Source organism: Pleurodeles waltl, chromosome 10, assembly GCF_031143425.1.
Source record: "Pleurodeles waltl isolate 20211129_DDA chromosome 10, aPleWal1.hap1.20221129, whole genome shotgun sequence".
NCBI lineage: Eukaryota > Metazoa > Chordata > Amphibia > Caudata > Salamandridae > Pleurodeles > Pleurodeles waltl.
Window position 1 is genome coordinate 62,738,172 of NC_090449.1, and position 15,218 is coordinate 62,753,389.

The following is a 15,218-nucleotide window of genomic DNA, read 5'->3' on the forward strand; positions in this document are numbered from 1 at the left end:
CTAATATGAAAGCTAAAATGAAACACTTTTTTATAATTATGAAGTATGATGGAAACAAAGATTTTAGTAGGATCAAAAGAAATCAAGACACTTTACTTGGTGATGCGCAAGTGATAGATATTCACTGAAACTTGATTTTCACACATATATTCGTTTTTGAGCCATATGTTTTTACCAGTAAAGCTGCATGTCTATGTAAATTTAGTGGCCATTTCAATGGAAAATGTGCTGTTTGTAAATGACAGTGTGCTCCACACCATTACTCCAAAATGCACCACCAGATACACACCACACCCTTACCACTCCTCTGCTGAATGGGTGTGACACATTTGCAACACTTGTTTTTTGTGAGACACTTGGATCTTTCACAATCCCATTGACTTGAGTGATATAACCGTGGTTGCACCCCCACTCAATTATTTCAGCACCGCTGCCTCTAGGAACTATTCATAAATGCAAGTTCAATGTTATAGAGAATTTAAGAAACCTACCCCGGTGAGACACAGCAGATACTTTCTGCTCCGGTATTTTCAAGATGGCGCTTATGGAAAATGAGACTGTATATCAGGGAGTGTAATTTCCTATTAGTCCTCTTGTACTATGTCAGATGAGTCAGCAAAACGATATGGACAAGCGGAAGAGTGCATCCTTCAGGGGCTTGGAATCCATAACCACAAATGACCTGTGCCTAGCGAAGCATGCAAAATACTGATAATCAAAACCTATCTGCATGTTTTCTGAAGCAGTAACATAACCCGAGGCGACAGGTAAGGGGGAAGGCAAGGTTACTGGAAACTCGAAATTTAGTTGCTGTGAAAAAATTGGGGAAGCAGCCACCATAGCTTTGTCCATCGAATGGGTGCCTGTGGTAAGTGTAGGGGCCAGGAAGCGCTTGATTCGGTGCCTGGCCAATTAGAAGAGAACTGGCTACTGGCCAATGATTGTGGTGAAAAATGCTATTTGGAATGTGAACAATTATTGAGCTTGGCAACGTTTGCTGACATCAGACCTCAGTCAGCATTAACATAAGTTCTGCTGATTTGGGTCTTAATTTGTGTATGTTGTTGCACGTAGTGGTCATTGGCAAATATATTTGGGACTGGGTCTCATTTTTCAGTATCATACTTTGACCAGAGCAAGAGGGAGAAAGACAGAAAAAAGAAGACAGGAAAATATTGAAGGGAGAATGTAAGGTTGAAAAGACCTCATGATATGCAACATCAAGACAAGGGATGACTTCACTTTGGCCAGCATGAAGATCATTGCTCACCCTTGAGACCAGCCAGCATCAATGTCAGTGCAGCTGACACAGATCCACCTGAGCCAATATGTGTTTGTGTGTGTGTGTGTGTGTCCAAAGGTTACAGGGACATTATAGTTAGATTCTGAATTTGCACATACAAAACCATAGAAATTCAGCAGTTATAGTTAAGTTTTTTCAAGTAACTATACCTCATGCCCTAAGGTAACTATAACTCGCACCCCAGTCATGCACAGTTTTCTTATAAATAATTGTATTGCTTATGTTGCAGTGATAGTATTAAAGACACCATAGAAGATGTCATGAATGGTGTAATATGTGGGTTAATAGGCTGTGCATGGCGAGGGCGTGAGTTATAGTTAACTTTATGCACAAGTCCGTTTCTTGAGATAACTCAAACTATAACTGGCAAATTTCTAAAATGTTGTATGTTTCAAATGTGAGCCTAACTATAAAGTCCCTGTAACCTTTGTTATTTTCAGTGAATATATATATGTTTTTTTTCACTTAAAAACAAAGGTTAGAGGGACCTTATAGTTAGGCTCACATTTTAAACACACCAAACTATAGAAATTCACCTGTTACAGTTAGAGTTATCTAAAGTAACTATAACTCGTGCCCTAAGATAACTATAACTCATGACCATGCCATGCACAGTTTCTGTCAATTATTTTACTGTAGATGTTACAGTGACTTTATCAATGATGTTATCAAAGATGTCATGAGTGCTGTAATTTGTGAGTTAATAATTAGCAGTGCATGGTGAGGGTACAAGTTACAGTTACCTTGGGGCCCGAGTTATAGTTACTTGAGATAATTCTAACTATGACAGGTCAATTTCTATGGCTTGGTATCTTTAAATCAAACAATCAATCAATCAGAGAGACTTATAGAGCGCGCTACTCACCCGTGAGGGTCTCAAGGCGCTGAGGTGGGGGGCTGAGGGGGGAGGGGACGGGAGATCACTGTTCGAAAAGCCAGGTTTTAAGGCTCTTCCTGAAGAGGTCCTAGGTCTTGCGGAGGTGGGTGGGGAGGGAGTTCCAGGCTATGGGGGCCAGATAGGAGAAAGATCTGCCTCCAGTGGTGGTGTGTTTGATGCGAGGAACTGTGGCGAGAGAGAGGTCGGTGGAGCGGAGGTGGCGTGTGGGAGTGTGGAAGGTCACTCTTTCGTTAAGGTAGGTTGGGCCGGTGTTGTGGAGGGATTTGTGTGCGTGGATGAGGATCTTAAAGGTGATCCTTTTGTCTATGGGGAGCCAGCGGAGGGATTTGAGGTGTGGTGAGATGTGTTCATGGCGGGGGAGGTCGAGGATGAGGCGTGCTGCTGAGTTCTGGATTCACTGTAGTTTGCGCGTGAGATTGAGTGTGGTGCCGGCGTAGATGGCGTTGCCGTAGTCTAGACTGCTGCTGATGAGTGCGTGGGTGACTGTCTTTCTGGTCTCTGTGGGGATCCATTTGAATGTTTTTTTCAGTGTGCGGAGTGTGTTAAAACATGAGGTGGTGAGGGCGTTGATTTGTTGGGCCATTGAGAGGGAGGGGTCCAGGATGATGCCGAGGTTGCGTGCGTGGTTTGCGGGGGTGGGTGCGGGGCCTAACATGGTGGGCCACCAGGAGGGGTCCCAAGTGTTTTTGTGTGGGCCAAAAATAATTATCTCGGTTTTGTTGGAGTTGAGTTTGAGGTGGTTGGCTGTCATCCAGGCAGCGGTGTCAAGGAGTGCAGCGTGTAGGTTGGTTTTGGCGGTGGTGGGGTTGAGGGTGAGGGAGAAGATAAGTTGTGTGTCATCAGTGTATGAGAGGATGGTGATACCGTGAGGTTTGAGGATGTTGGCTAGTGGGGTCATGTAAATGTTGAAGAGTGTGGGGCTGAGGGAGGAGCCTTGTGGGACTCTGCAGGTGATTTTGGTGGCAGAGGATTGGAAGGGTGGGAGACGGACTTTTTGGGTTCTGTCGGTGAGGAAGGAGGTGAGCCAGTCCAGGGCTTTGTGGCGGATCCCAGCGTAGTGAAGTCGTGTGCGGAGTGTGTGGTTGCAGACAGTGTCAAAGGCTGCGGAGAGGTCCAGGAGTATGAGTGCAACGGTCTCGCCCATGTCGACTCTGGATCTGATTTCGTCGGTGCCTGCGATGAGAGCGGTTTCCGTGCTGTGGTTCTTGCGGAACCCAGATTGGGAGGGGTCGAGTGTGTGGTTTGCCTCGAGGAAGTGGGATAGACGGGAGTTGACTAGTTTTTCCGTGACCTTGGCTGGGAAAGGGAGGAGGGAGATGGGGCGGTAGTTGGAGAGGTCATCTGGGTCGGCTTTGGGCTCTTTTAGGAGAGCGGTGACTTCCGCGTGTTTCCAGGGGTCTGGGAAGGTGGCGGTTTCGAATGAGCTGTTGATTATGGCTCGGAATTTGGGGGCGATGGTGGGGCTGGCCTTGTTATATATTCGATGGGGGCAGGGGTCGGAGGGGGAGCCAGAGTGAATGGAGTTCATTGTCTTTTCAGTTTCTTCGTCGGTGGTGTAGGCCCAGGTGGTGAGTAGGTTGGGGGGTGTGTGTGGTGGGTTTGTGTTGGGTGGGTGGAGGTTGCGTGTGGAGGGTGTGTGTGGTATGAAGCTGTTGTGTATGTCCAGGATTTTGCGGTGAAAATGGATTGAGAGGGAGTTGCAGAACCCCCTATAACCCCCCATAACCTTTGTTTTATAAGGGAAATTCTATGTTTTTTTTAAAATTCTATTTCCCAACTAGAACGTCCTTGTACCCTTTGTTTTTTTTCAATGAATTTCTATGTTTTTTTTAATGTAAAATGATTTTCATTACTCTACGTCAATCCAACCACCGCCGCGCACGACCTTTGGCCATGCGCAATTGCGCTTGGATGCAGGGCCTGGCCTGAGGCCAGACCCTGTGGCCAACGCCCCTACCTACCCAACCCCATGCTGCGCACAGTCCATTGGCCGTGCATGGCGGAAGTTGGCCGCTGCCCGTCTCTCTAGGTGTGAGAATAGATGTGAGAGGGTGTATCAGGGGATGAGAGTGGCTGTGAAAGTGTCTGTCTGAGTGCGGGAGTGGAGGCATCAGTGTTTTAGTGGGTGCTTCAGTTTCTGTGTGGATCTGTGAGTGGGTTTCTGGGGGTTTCAGTGGGTCTATGAGTGGGTGTGTGAGTCTGAGTGGGTCTGTGAGTGGGTGCATGAGGGTCTGAGTTGGGCTGTGAATGGGTGCACAAGGGTCTGAGTGGGTCTGTGAGTGGGTGCATGAGTGTCTGAGTGGGTCTGTGAGTGGGTGAGTAAGGATCTGAGTGGATCTGTGAGTGACTGATAGATTTTGAAAAAAACATCGAAAGAGAGAGAGAGATAAAGAGAGTGAGAGGGAGAGAGATAGAGAGTTTTTTTAGGCATTGGTGAATGATATACTTAGAATAAGATATTTCTAGACAAATTAAAAAGAAAAATGTATTTGTCAATTACAGAGAGTGAGAAAACCTTTCATTATGAACTTTAAGCTTTTTAAGTTTAAAACTGTTTAAGTAAATGACCACAGACACACATGGACTAGAACCCTTAACTTTCAGTGTGAGGGCTTGTAACCTTAACCATTATGCCACAGGTGACTCCTTACCTTGCTGTTTAGTCATTGCATGGAGAGACCATTGCAATGGCTATCTCCCTCTCTTTTCCATCCCATTATGGGATGGAAGATAAAGAGAGAGAGAGTGACATGATCATGGGAATCCTCAAGGCCCCCACTGTCCTAGCAGGCTCCCCACATCCTGCGGGAGCCGGCACTGCTCCCAGAAGCAGGGTGCTGCTTTAAATAGCAGCTCCCTGCTTGTTAGAGCAATATTTTCAACTTTTTCCCTGCACACACGGACACCCTTCACTCTTTGTTGTAGCCCCGGGGAGGTGGCGGTCCCCCCACATCCATTTTAGATTTCACCCCTAGCGAGGTGGCGGTCCCTAGGGCAATGGGAGGGCTGCATTAAAAAGTTAATGCCCCAGAAACTGGCCCACCCGAGGAGCAGTTTGTAAAACAAGCACAGGACCCAGCGCTTGCTTTTTTTGTTTTTTAATTTTCTCTGGATCCCAGACTCACTGTGAAAAATTGTAAAAAAATTTTTTTTTTAGGTCTGGGAGGGTGTCTCTGGACTCCAGCATCAAAGCTAAGGGGTCAAGGTGTCCCTACTCTGGCCCCTTTTGTTTTTTACCGTCTTTTTGTCTGGGGCTCAGCTGAAGGAGAGTCCCAAGATGGCTGCCAAAACATCCTTCTTGAAGTGTTGTCTGACAATCAGATCTCAGCACGAGATTGGGCAAGTTCGCAAAGCCTTCGCATCCCTATAGATAGAAATTTGGATTTTGTTTTAATTACTCAAAAACTACTAAACAGATTTACACCAAATAACATAAAGGCCTTTTTCCAGACCAAGAGCTACCATTCTTCTGTCCAGTAATTTGGGCATTATTGCTGTTCAAAATCTCTAAAGAAAAATTAATAGGGAAAACGTATTTGGGGACCCCTCCCCCCCCTTTTTCTTGAGTCCGCTTGACACACCACCCCAAAACTTTCCAGACAGCAGCTGAAGTGAGCATCATATTTTCTTGGAAAATTTTGTGAAGATTCATCTAAGCCACCTCACCGGGTCTTATTATTTGTATATGGGGGGCCACGAGCCCCCGCTTCCCTGGGGATCACCACCTCCCCAGGGTTGTGTGTTAATAAGCCGGGGGACACCCAGCCCCCTCCCGCTGCCCCAGGGACACCAGCTCGCTGGGGCATTCACGTAATAATATGCGGGGGCCTGTGCCCCACTAGCACCATCGGGACCACCACCCCTTTGGGCAAAATGTAATTTGTTTGCTGGGTACGCATGACCCCCACGCTTCCCGGGGGACCACCACCCCCCGGGGCTTATTATTTGTATGGTGGGGGCCCACATGCCACCCCACCCCTGAGGACCGCCACCTCCCCAGGGCTTTGTTTTAGTATGCAGGGGGCCACAGGCCCTCCGCTCTGCCATGTGGACCACTTTCCCCCAGGGCAAATATTTAAAATAAGAAATTGGGTCCCTTGAAGACCACCCATTAGCCCTGGGGTCCACCCCATGGGGCTATATCCTCATTGGAGGGGACCACATGGTGCCACTGAGGGCACTGGGGGGCCGTCAACCCCAGGGCCAGCTCCTGCTATGTCTCAGTGTACCCACCTCCCGGGACATAGCTGTTTGCTATGGCTTGGCAGCAGCTTTGCAGCTGAAGCCAAGCCACAGCAAACACTTTTTTTTTTATTTGTTTTTTACAGCGGGACCTGTAAAGCAGGTCCCGCTGTCAAAATCAGAGCTTTCATCTTGGTTCCCTACACGCATGCCGGGGACAGAGATGAAATGCTTCAGCAAGCACGGACCTACTGTTAAAGCAGCTCCATGCTTGCTGAATCAGTGGCACTGCGTGGGAAGCCTTAAGGCTTCCCCCGCAATGCCAGGTAGCCCGTAAGGGCTTTTAATTAAATTTGAAAATAAATAAATAAACAAATAGAGGCAGTGGGGGAGCCCTTGAGGGCTCCGTTACTGTTCCAGAAAGCCCATATAGGCGGAAAAAAACAAAAACTATGAGCTTTGGGGGATTGATTTCAGCTGGACTCATTTCCTTTTTTTTCATAAAACAAAAGATTATAGTTTTTTTTTTAAACATAATTAATACATTTCTTTTAAATCCAACACAAATATCACATTTTAAGTATATGAAATATTAAAGCCTAAAAAGCTATCTTTCCCTTTCAATTTCTTTCTCTCTTTCTGTCTCTGTTTCAATCAATTTCTCCCACTCACAAACCCACTCAGGCACTTATGCACCCACTCACAGACCCAGTCAGACACTCACACAGCCACTGGCACCCTTGTGCACCCACTCACGGACCCAAGCACACACTGACACACCCACTAAAACACTGATGTACACACTGTCACACCCAGACAGTCAATCTGACAGCCACTCTCACCCCCAATACACTCTCTCACACCGATTCTCACACAGAGAGAAGTCACGGCCAACTTCCACGCACACAGCCAAAGGGCTTTGCACAGCATGGGTTTGGGTGGTTAGGGGTTGTGGACTCAAGGTCTGGCTACAGGCCAGGACTTGCAGGCAACCTCCCCTCTGCATGGGCCAAAGGTTGGGTGCACGGCGTAGGTTGGATTAACATACAGTAATTAAAATTACTACATGTTAAAAAAAACATAGAAATTCACTGTAAACAACAAAGGTTACAGGGAGGTTATAGTTAGGAAATAGATTTTTTTTTAAAATATAGAAATTCACTTAAAAAAACAAAGGTTACAGGGACGTTATAGTTAAGCTCAGATTTTAAATGTACAAAGCCATAGAAAAACACCAGTTACAGTAAGAGTTACCTCAAGTAACTATAACTCGTGGCCTAAGATAACTATAACTCGCACCCTCGCCAGTTTCCTAGCTCAGGTCAAGTACCGAGTTTGTGTATCAGTGACAAACACATGCAGTTTCCCTTATGATACTGGTTGGGGACGCCTATAACTTCAAGAAACTGGAAAAGGGCCTGATAAGACTCATGTGCAACCCACGATCCAGGTTTCTCCATGAAGCATTGTCATTGAAAATGCATAGCACCAAATAGCAGTTTTCCATTTCATTTAATTTTGCATAACTTTTGTGGAATTTTGCATGATAACTCAAAAGCAAAGACACAAATTTTACATGCCCCTACCCTTAAGCCTTTGGGGAGTTTGCACCCTCTTAAAGTCTCTCTTCTTTGCTTGGTGTCGCTGATTCAAAATTAAACGAGCCACTGCTGCTCTCAACACAGGATTTCGTATAGACGGTACATTCTTTGTCATGAAAATCTTCTGCTGGCTTACCAGCAGCCAGATGGCAGCATGAATCCACGCAGTTACAAGAGGGGAGATGATAGAACTCTGCAGGGGAGGGTGGGGCATAGAATGCTTCTAAAACAAGCATTTGCAATGCAATGGGGCTCACGTTTACTCAAGTTAAATCTATTAGCGGTGTAAACTCCTAACTGGCCTTTTCTTGCCACATAAGTGAGCCGGCGGCCTCCGTGAGTGCAAAGCAAACACACAAAAGGAAACAGAAGTTCGCTCACAGTGAAACGTATCAGCAAAAGTGCAAATTTCCATGTACCCAGCAAAAGTGCAATTATCCATGTAACCAGCAAAAGTGCAAATATCCATGTAACAGGGTCAAAGCATGCAAAGCGCTCTACTATTGCACAGCGAGATCCCGCTGCCTATGAAATAAAGAGAAAAAATAGTGCAGAAACCAAACGGAAAACATGGAGCCTCGTACGTTTTCAGTAGTTGGCCGGTGCGGCCAAGGCGGGCTAAACACCGGAGAAGGCATGACATATTAATGCGTTTCACTAATTAAATCAAGCAAATTTTAAAAGTCAAGCCCACGAACCGACCAAACTGATGGGCTTGACATGGGCGTGGTTAAAAGCCCACAGAAAGATTACACCAGGGACGGAGCACTATGCGCTCAACCCTAAAGACAGTGGTGGTGGTGGTAGCAAGTAGATGGGAAGCCACGGCTGGCAATGTTTGTGATTTGTGGTGGATGAGGCAAGCTGGCAGAGCACAGGAATTTGAAACGGCAAGAAGACCAGGGGAGACCTGAGTCAGTCTTACCACTTCAATGTAGGTCCCTCCAATGGGTGTTTTCTTGTTGACATGCGGAACTGGTAAAACTAACCCTCTTTTTTCTCTGTTAAATTTCCAGCTTCAGACTTCTCAAAGCTCAAAGTTTTTAGAAATATTTGCAAAGTCATGAGTCTTTCAAAATTGCATCTTGGCGCACACTGTCAGTTCCCGACCCCGCCCCCCTAACAGGTGCTAATGAACAGAAATATGCTGCTTGATGGGAGTAAAAATACCCCCTCCCCCATCACTGTGTTCACGATGTGGTGGTATGAACATTTTCGTCACATTTTTGTGTTATCAGCTAGTTTCTTGCAGGTTCACAGCCCAGCCCACTGCTCCTAACCACAGGAGTCTGCGGCAGTAGGAAGGTGTGAAATAATCCCACAAACCAGGGGTGCTACACAGGTGGTCTGGATGGAATGCCCTTCACAGTATTACTTCTGACACTCGCCAGTCTGCATTTTTCACTTAGCTTTTCTCAACTAGCCATGTGGTGGAGCACCTACTCCCCGCGTTCTTTCGCAGATTCAAAATCCTAAGGGCACTTCTGATTTCAAAAAGCAACCAATGAGAAGGAGGTGATGGGTGGCCTTGCAAACCTTGGGATCTGGTTTCTAATCCTCCCTTCAGTACTTGTCCGGAAAACTGTGTGATTCTGTGCAAATCCTTTTTCCTTCCTGTATCTCAAGCTGAAAATATGAGTACTCTGATTATGTACAATGTAACCCTGCTGTCCAGTCCGCTGCTAACAGTTGGTGTTCAAATACTCCCACCAAAGCTCACCTTTTCATCCTAGTCTCTGTAAAACCACTAATTATTAGGTGTGAGAGCTTAACTGGCATAATTCTCTCTACCATAATTGCAACAAAGTTACTCATAATTATGTGTGATTACTTGAGAAGCATAATCCAGCATTTAGTGCTATTGCAAAATGGTCCTTCGCATCCAAAATGGGACTGAAGATGCACTCTGCGCTAAGAAAATAGCATCATATACTATAGGACAGAACACAATTGCGTAATATTGGTAATTTTGCATCACAAGAGTAGTGCAAAATTACTGAAATTTACTTAATTTAATCAGGCATAATTAAAATTTTGCCCATTCCTACTAATTGTGCCCGGTACGGGATATTGTTCTACGTACAGAACCTCATTTTCTGTGTGAAAGGTCTACCCTCTTCTCGACTCTTGATCTGTATTATATCTGATACCTTTTGGGCTGTTTCTGAATATCAGCCCTTTTATCTTCAAAATAAGATGAATATATGGAGATACTTTTGGGCCCTCATGCTTTGGGACTCAAGAACGTACCCTGATGGTTGTGGGTGTCTTCTGCACTCAACACCGGGCTCCTCTAGGTTTCTGCTCACTAATGAACCTCATGCTCCAGGCTTCTCCCTTGGATATCTAAGGGTCATTCTCCCTAATCCCATGGCAATTCTCCTTCCTCCTCTTGGCTTTTTCTCCACATAGTTTTTTTCCCCCCCCATCAGCAGCTGACTAATCCTCAACCTCCAGGCCTTTTCTCAAATTTTGCTTTGTTTCCTACTACCTTGGTTCCACTTCCACCCATATCTTCCTTCATCGTGCCTCTCTTTCGTCCTCCCACTCTCTCTCTCGCTACCCTTGATGTTACTATTCCTCTGCCTGACTGTCTTTTAATTCCCAATTTTCTCATCTCTTTCATCTTTTCTGTCTTCACCTTCCCTTGTTCTTTTTCTGTCTTTCTCTGGCTCTTCCTTCTCTTTTTCCAAGCACTTCCTCAGTCACCTTCTCCCTTTTACAGTGTCTTTCACCTACTTTTCCTAACTCATCGTCCACCTTCCCCAAACCACTTGTTACACCTTGCCGTCCCTTTGTCTCCCTTCTCATGTCGCGTCAGCCATCGGCTCGACATCTCTTGTTTCACCTCCTTTATCACTTCTTTATCTGGCTGTTCTGCCAACTGCATGTCTCTAGTGTCACCTTTTCCAATCCTTCCTTCATTTTTTCCTACCTTCCCCCACTGGCCCTTTTATTAATACCTTTGTCATTTTAATTATATATGACATGTCCTCGACCTTCACAATCGCTTTCTCAGTTACTCTAATTTCTACTGTGTGTAATTCCACGCGACCACCTTTTTCTCTATCTTTTACCAGGCCTCTTATTCCAACTCACTGGTTATTTCTCTGCATTTTCCTGCTTCTTCTCCATCTCTTCTTCCTCCTTTTCATGACTCTTCTGTCACCTTCATGTCTTTTACACCTCCACTGGCTCTTCCTCCTTCATCTCCAATTTGACCTTGTAGTGTCCCTCCCACCACCTTTCTACCTCGGTTATTCCACTTACCTGGACTTTCTGAGATAATTTCCTGACTCTTTCACCACCTTCCCCATGTCCCTGAATTTCCTTTCTCCCATCTTTTCCTCCATCCTCTCCTTTATTTCTCACCACCTTCCCAAAGTCTGTTCCTTGACCTTTACATCACCACCTTCTTTTTATTGTTCTACCCTTACAGCTTCCACATCTTCTATACCACCTTCTTTTTATTGTTCTACCCTTACAGCTTCCACATCTTCTATACCACCTTCTTTTTATTGTTCTACCCTTACAGCTTCCACATCTTCTATACCACCTTCTTTTTTCTCCCTTGCCACCCTAACCATTTCTCTTAATCCACCTCCCCAGCTCTTCATCAACTTCTTCTGTCTCTCCCAATACCTTCCCCTATCTCTTGCATCACTTCTCCCCAGTTCTCAGAACTCTTCATATCATCTCATGTCTTCACCATTTCTTGCCCCGACCTTTTCACCTTTTCCTGCCATCTCTTCCACGTCACCATCTACATCCTTCTCTTTCCGCTTGCCCTTCCTCTGCTTTCCTCTTGCTCTTTTCTTTCGCCCCTTGATTAGCTCTTCTTCTTCTATTTCCCATCCTTCTTCTTCTCTAACCCTGGACATTCCTTCTCAAAGTTACCATCTGTATTTGTGTTTTTACTCATTTGGTTTGTTGAAGGCAGAGCAGCCAGGGCAAGCATTGTGTGTTTTTTTCTCATGTTTTATGGAGTGCACTAGGACCCAGCATCAACGACTCATTTCAAATCCACATTTGGGATTCCCAGCACCACTTTCTTTAAGGAAAATGGGAGCTGATTATTCCGTGTTGGGCAAATGTTTGAATAGGCCTCGATGATATGTTTTGCTTAGGCCTGGGAGATTACACCAATGCAATTTCATATTTTCTGGAATTTCACGTTACTCTTGCTGGTTGAGATTCCCGAAATAATGCCATTGTGCCTCTCTGCATAAGGCACACCATTTGTGGTAAAAAATTACAGTGAATGTGTCATTCATTATAAAAATGTACTGCAAACGCACACGAACAGTAGACACGAGCGGCTGTTGTTTGCAATGCTTGCTTTTGCACAATTTTAAGAGCAAAATGAATCCTAACGTCAAAAATTAACCCAAGGACACATTTTGCACTAAAATTTTCCATGAAATGACATATTTGAATTTTGCATAATTCTGATTAAATTTTGTATAATTAGGCAAACGTTGATTTCCCACCCCACTAGTTTTACTTCTGCGACATGTGCAAAATTTCTCTACTTGGCCTGTCTTCATCCAAAGCCTAGTCTACTGGTGCATAGAACTTTGTTAGAGGTTGTCCCATAAGAAGTACATCCTCCATCAGGAAATCCTGTAAGAAATTGCTGCCACTCCTATCCACGCAGGTGGGCAGTGTTGAGTAGGCAAGCAGGCCGCATAGTGATCAGACGGAACAGTTTGGCTGGTAGCGGAGTTCAGTTGCTGGTAGCTGCCGGGCCTTAGAGGGTACGCAGCAGGTTTGGACGGTGCAGGGTGGGGTGGATTCAGGACTTCATCTCCAGTTGGAAAGACTTGAGCCAGGGTACCAGGTACTATTTGCGAGTGACAGTACTCCACCTGCTGCCTGTGAGGCCCTCTGCTGCCTCCGAAACAGGTTACACATGCAACACCAGGCTCCTGAAGCTACAATTATTTTTTGTTAAACATAATGAGCTTCACACCTTACGAAGCTTGCGAAGTTTTAAAAAAATATATCAAGTGACGAGCTATCAAAGTTTGGAACCTCACACCCCCACCAATTAGCCATGTACGAAATGTTACTTCATTGTGTTGAATTGTGTGGAAGTAATGTTTGTAGAAATTTTTGAAATTTCAAAACCTATTTTTTCCTCCAACCGTGCCTCCAAAAAGAACTTGTAAAAAATAAGTCCTCAGATGTTTCCCTGACAATGCAACAAGAAAAAAACTCAAATAGTCAGGGTACAGGTTTTTAATCCCATAAATCCCATTTCACACTTTTTTTCCTCTTGTACTTGTTAAAAAGCAAATTTGGCAAATTTCTGAAAAATCGCTGACATTTTCACATTATTTCCTGAAGCATGCAAAAATAAAACCTAGTAACTTCACAAATCACTACTGTATGTTAAATTGCACTTGCATATTTAAGTTTTCGGGTTCAGAGCTTTCTCAGTACAGCAAACCTATCAGATTTAAACTGGTCAAAGAGAAATGTAATTTACACCAGCAAAATCTCGCATAATTTCTGTCATTTCGCATTACGGTTGTTACACGAAATGCCTGAGTTTGCGCAGTTATGGCACTTCACGTAATTTAGAGTTTGTTCCGATATAAATTCTACTGCAGGAACACCAGAAGAAAGCAAACTATACAAACACGAGCAGCTGTTTGCATTGTGTACGATTTTGCACGTTTTTAGAGTGAAATGCATCCGTTTATATTGAGGATGCATTTTGTGCTAAAATATAGTGCAAATTGCACAAGCTAGCATTCAACGTAATAGTGCTTAATTTCGCATAGTTTTCCTGGGCATGTTGCGTAATATCCGCAAAGAAAATTACGCACATTTTCACACAGGTCTAATTTACACAATTACACTGAAGATTATGTGTAGCTTGACCTCTACGTCTTTAGACAATAGATTGCAGAGATATATCATTTCAACAGCCCTGTACATGTAAACACATGCTACCGATGTGTGTAGAGATATACACGTGGGACAGCGAAAATCATGATCGAGCGCCTAAATCTATATTTTAAGTATGATATTAGACTTATGTGAGAGCGAAAATTGGACAGAAATTGATTTTTAATCACCGTTTAGGTTTAAACTTTAGATGCTAATTTAAACTCTACTGGTTAAACGGGCGCCATATCTGCTCAATACATAAATCAATGGCGCTGCGCGAGGGCGGCCGGGCGGCACATTGATCATTCTATCTGTTTATGAGATTACACGGCGAGGGGCACTTAGTCTTCAGAATTAATTGATGGGATCTGCCAATATCTCCAGTGTCTCTTGGTCCCCTGGCAGGCGCTGGATGACAGGCGCGCTCTCATCCCGCCATGTCTTAGTTAAGAGGGCAGTGCTCTCGGGATCGCCTTCCAGAACATTCTAGCTCACTCACGCCTCGTCTTCGGAGTTCACTGATCGCTACAGACGTCATCAAAGGGCCGTAGCGCCTTTATTCAGGCGCACATTTTAATCAGCTCTTGCCGGGTTTATGGAGGTGGGATGTGCGTGTGTTAAATCCACAACCCATTTTCTGGGGTGTACTGTAGGCTCTCAATGGTTCCAGAGGACCACACACATCCATGTCCCCTTCTCGGCCAGTCTTTTTATATTTACAGGAAGTAATTGGAAATTTGTGATTATTATGTTGCTAGGGCGGTGAACACAAGTCGCTCCACGCATGTAAACGTCACTTTTCATTATCAGACAGTAGAGGTGGACGAGCAACTGAGCGCTCAAGCGAGGCTTGAGCCTGAAGCCTGGCTCTGGCTTTACTCCATGTCCTGTTGGAGCCTTGAGCCCAACGTAAGCTGAGCTTTTGTGTGCCTTCTGTGGCACTCCTTCTACCCAGGATGGGACGTTACAAGCTGCCGACTGTGGAACTGGGGAACCAGGTTGGAGTCATCTCAGCATCCTTTAATTCTTGGCAAATAACTTAGGGCTTGATTTAGATTTTGGCAGTAACGGTCCCACCATTGGTTTTCCAACTGGAAACCGGTCTGCTGCCTTGGCTGTCCTTTAGATGTTGGCGGTCCCATAAGTGAAAGCCCACCGAGTCACGCCGACTCCCCCAAGAAACACCACCCGCGTCAAAGACGCCATAGGAAATAGTGGCTGATGGCGGGCCTCCAGCTTCACGTACCGTCGAGCAGATTTGGATTTGCCTTTCTACCAAGGAAAAAGCATCAGTTCAACCTCCACTTCTGAGATGGCAGATTGGTGTGGGGGGGGG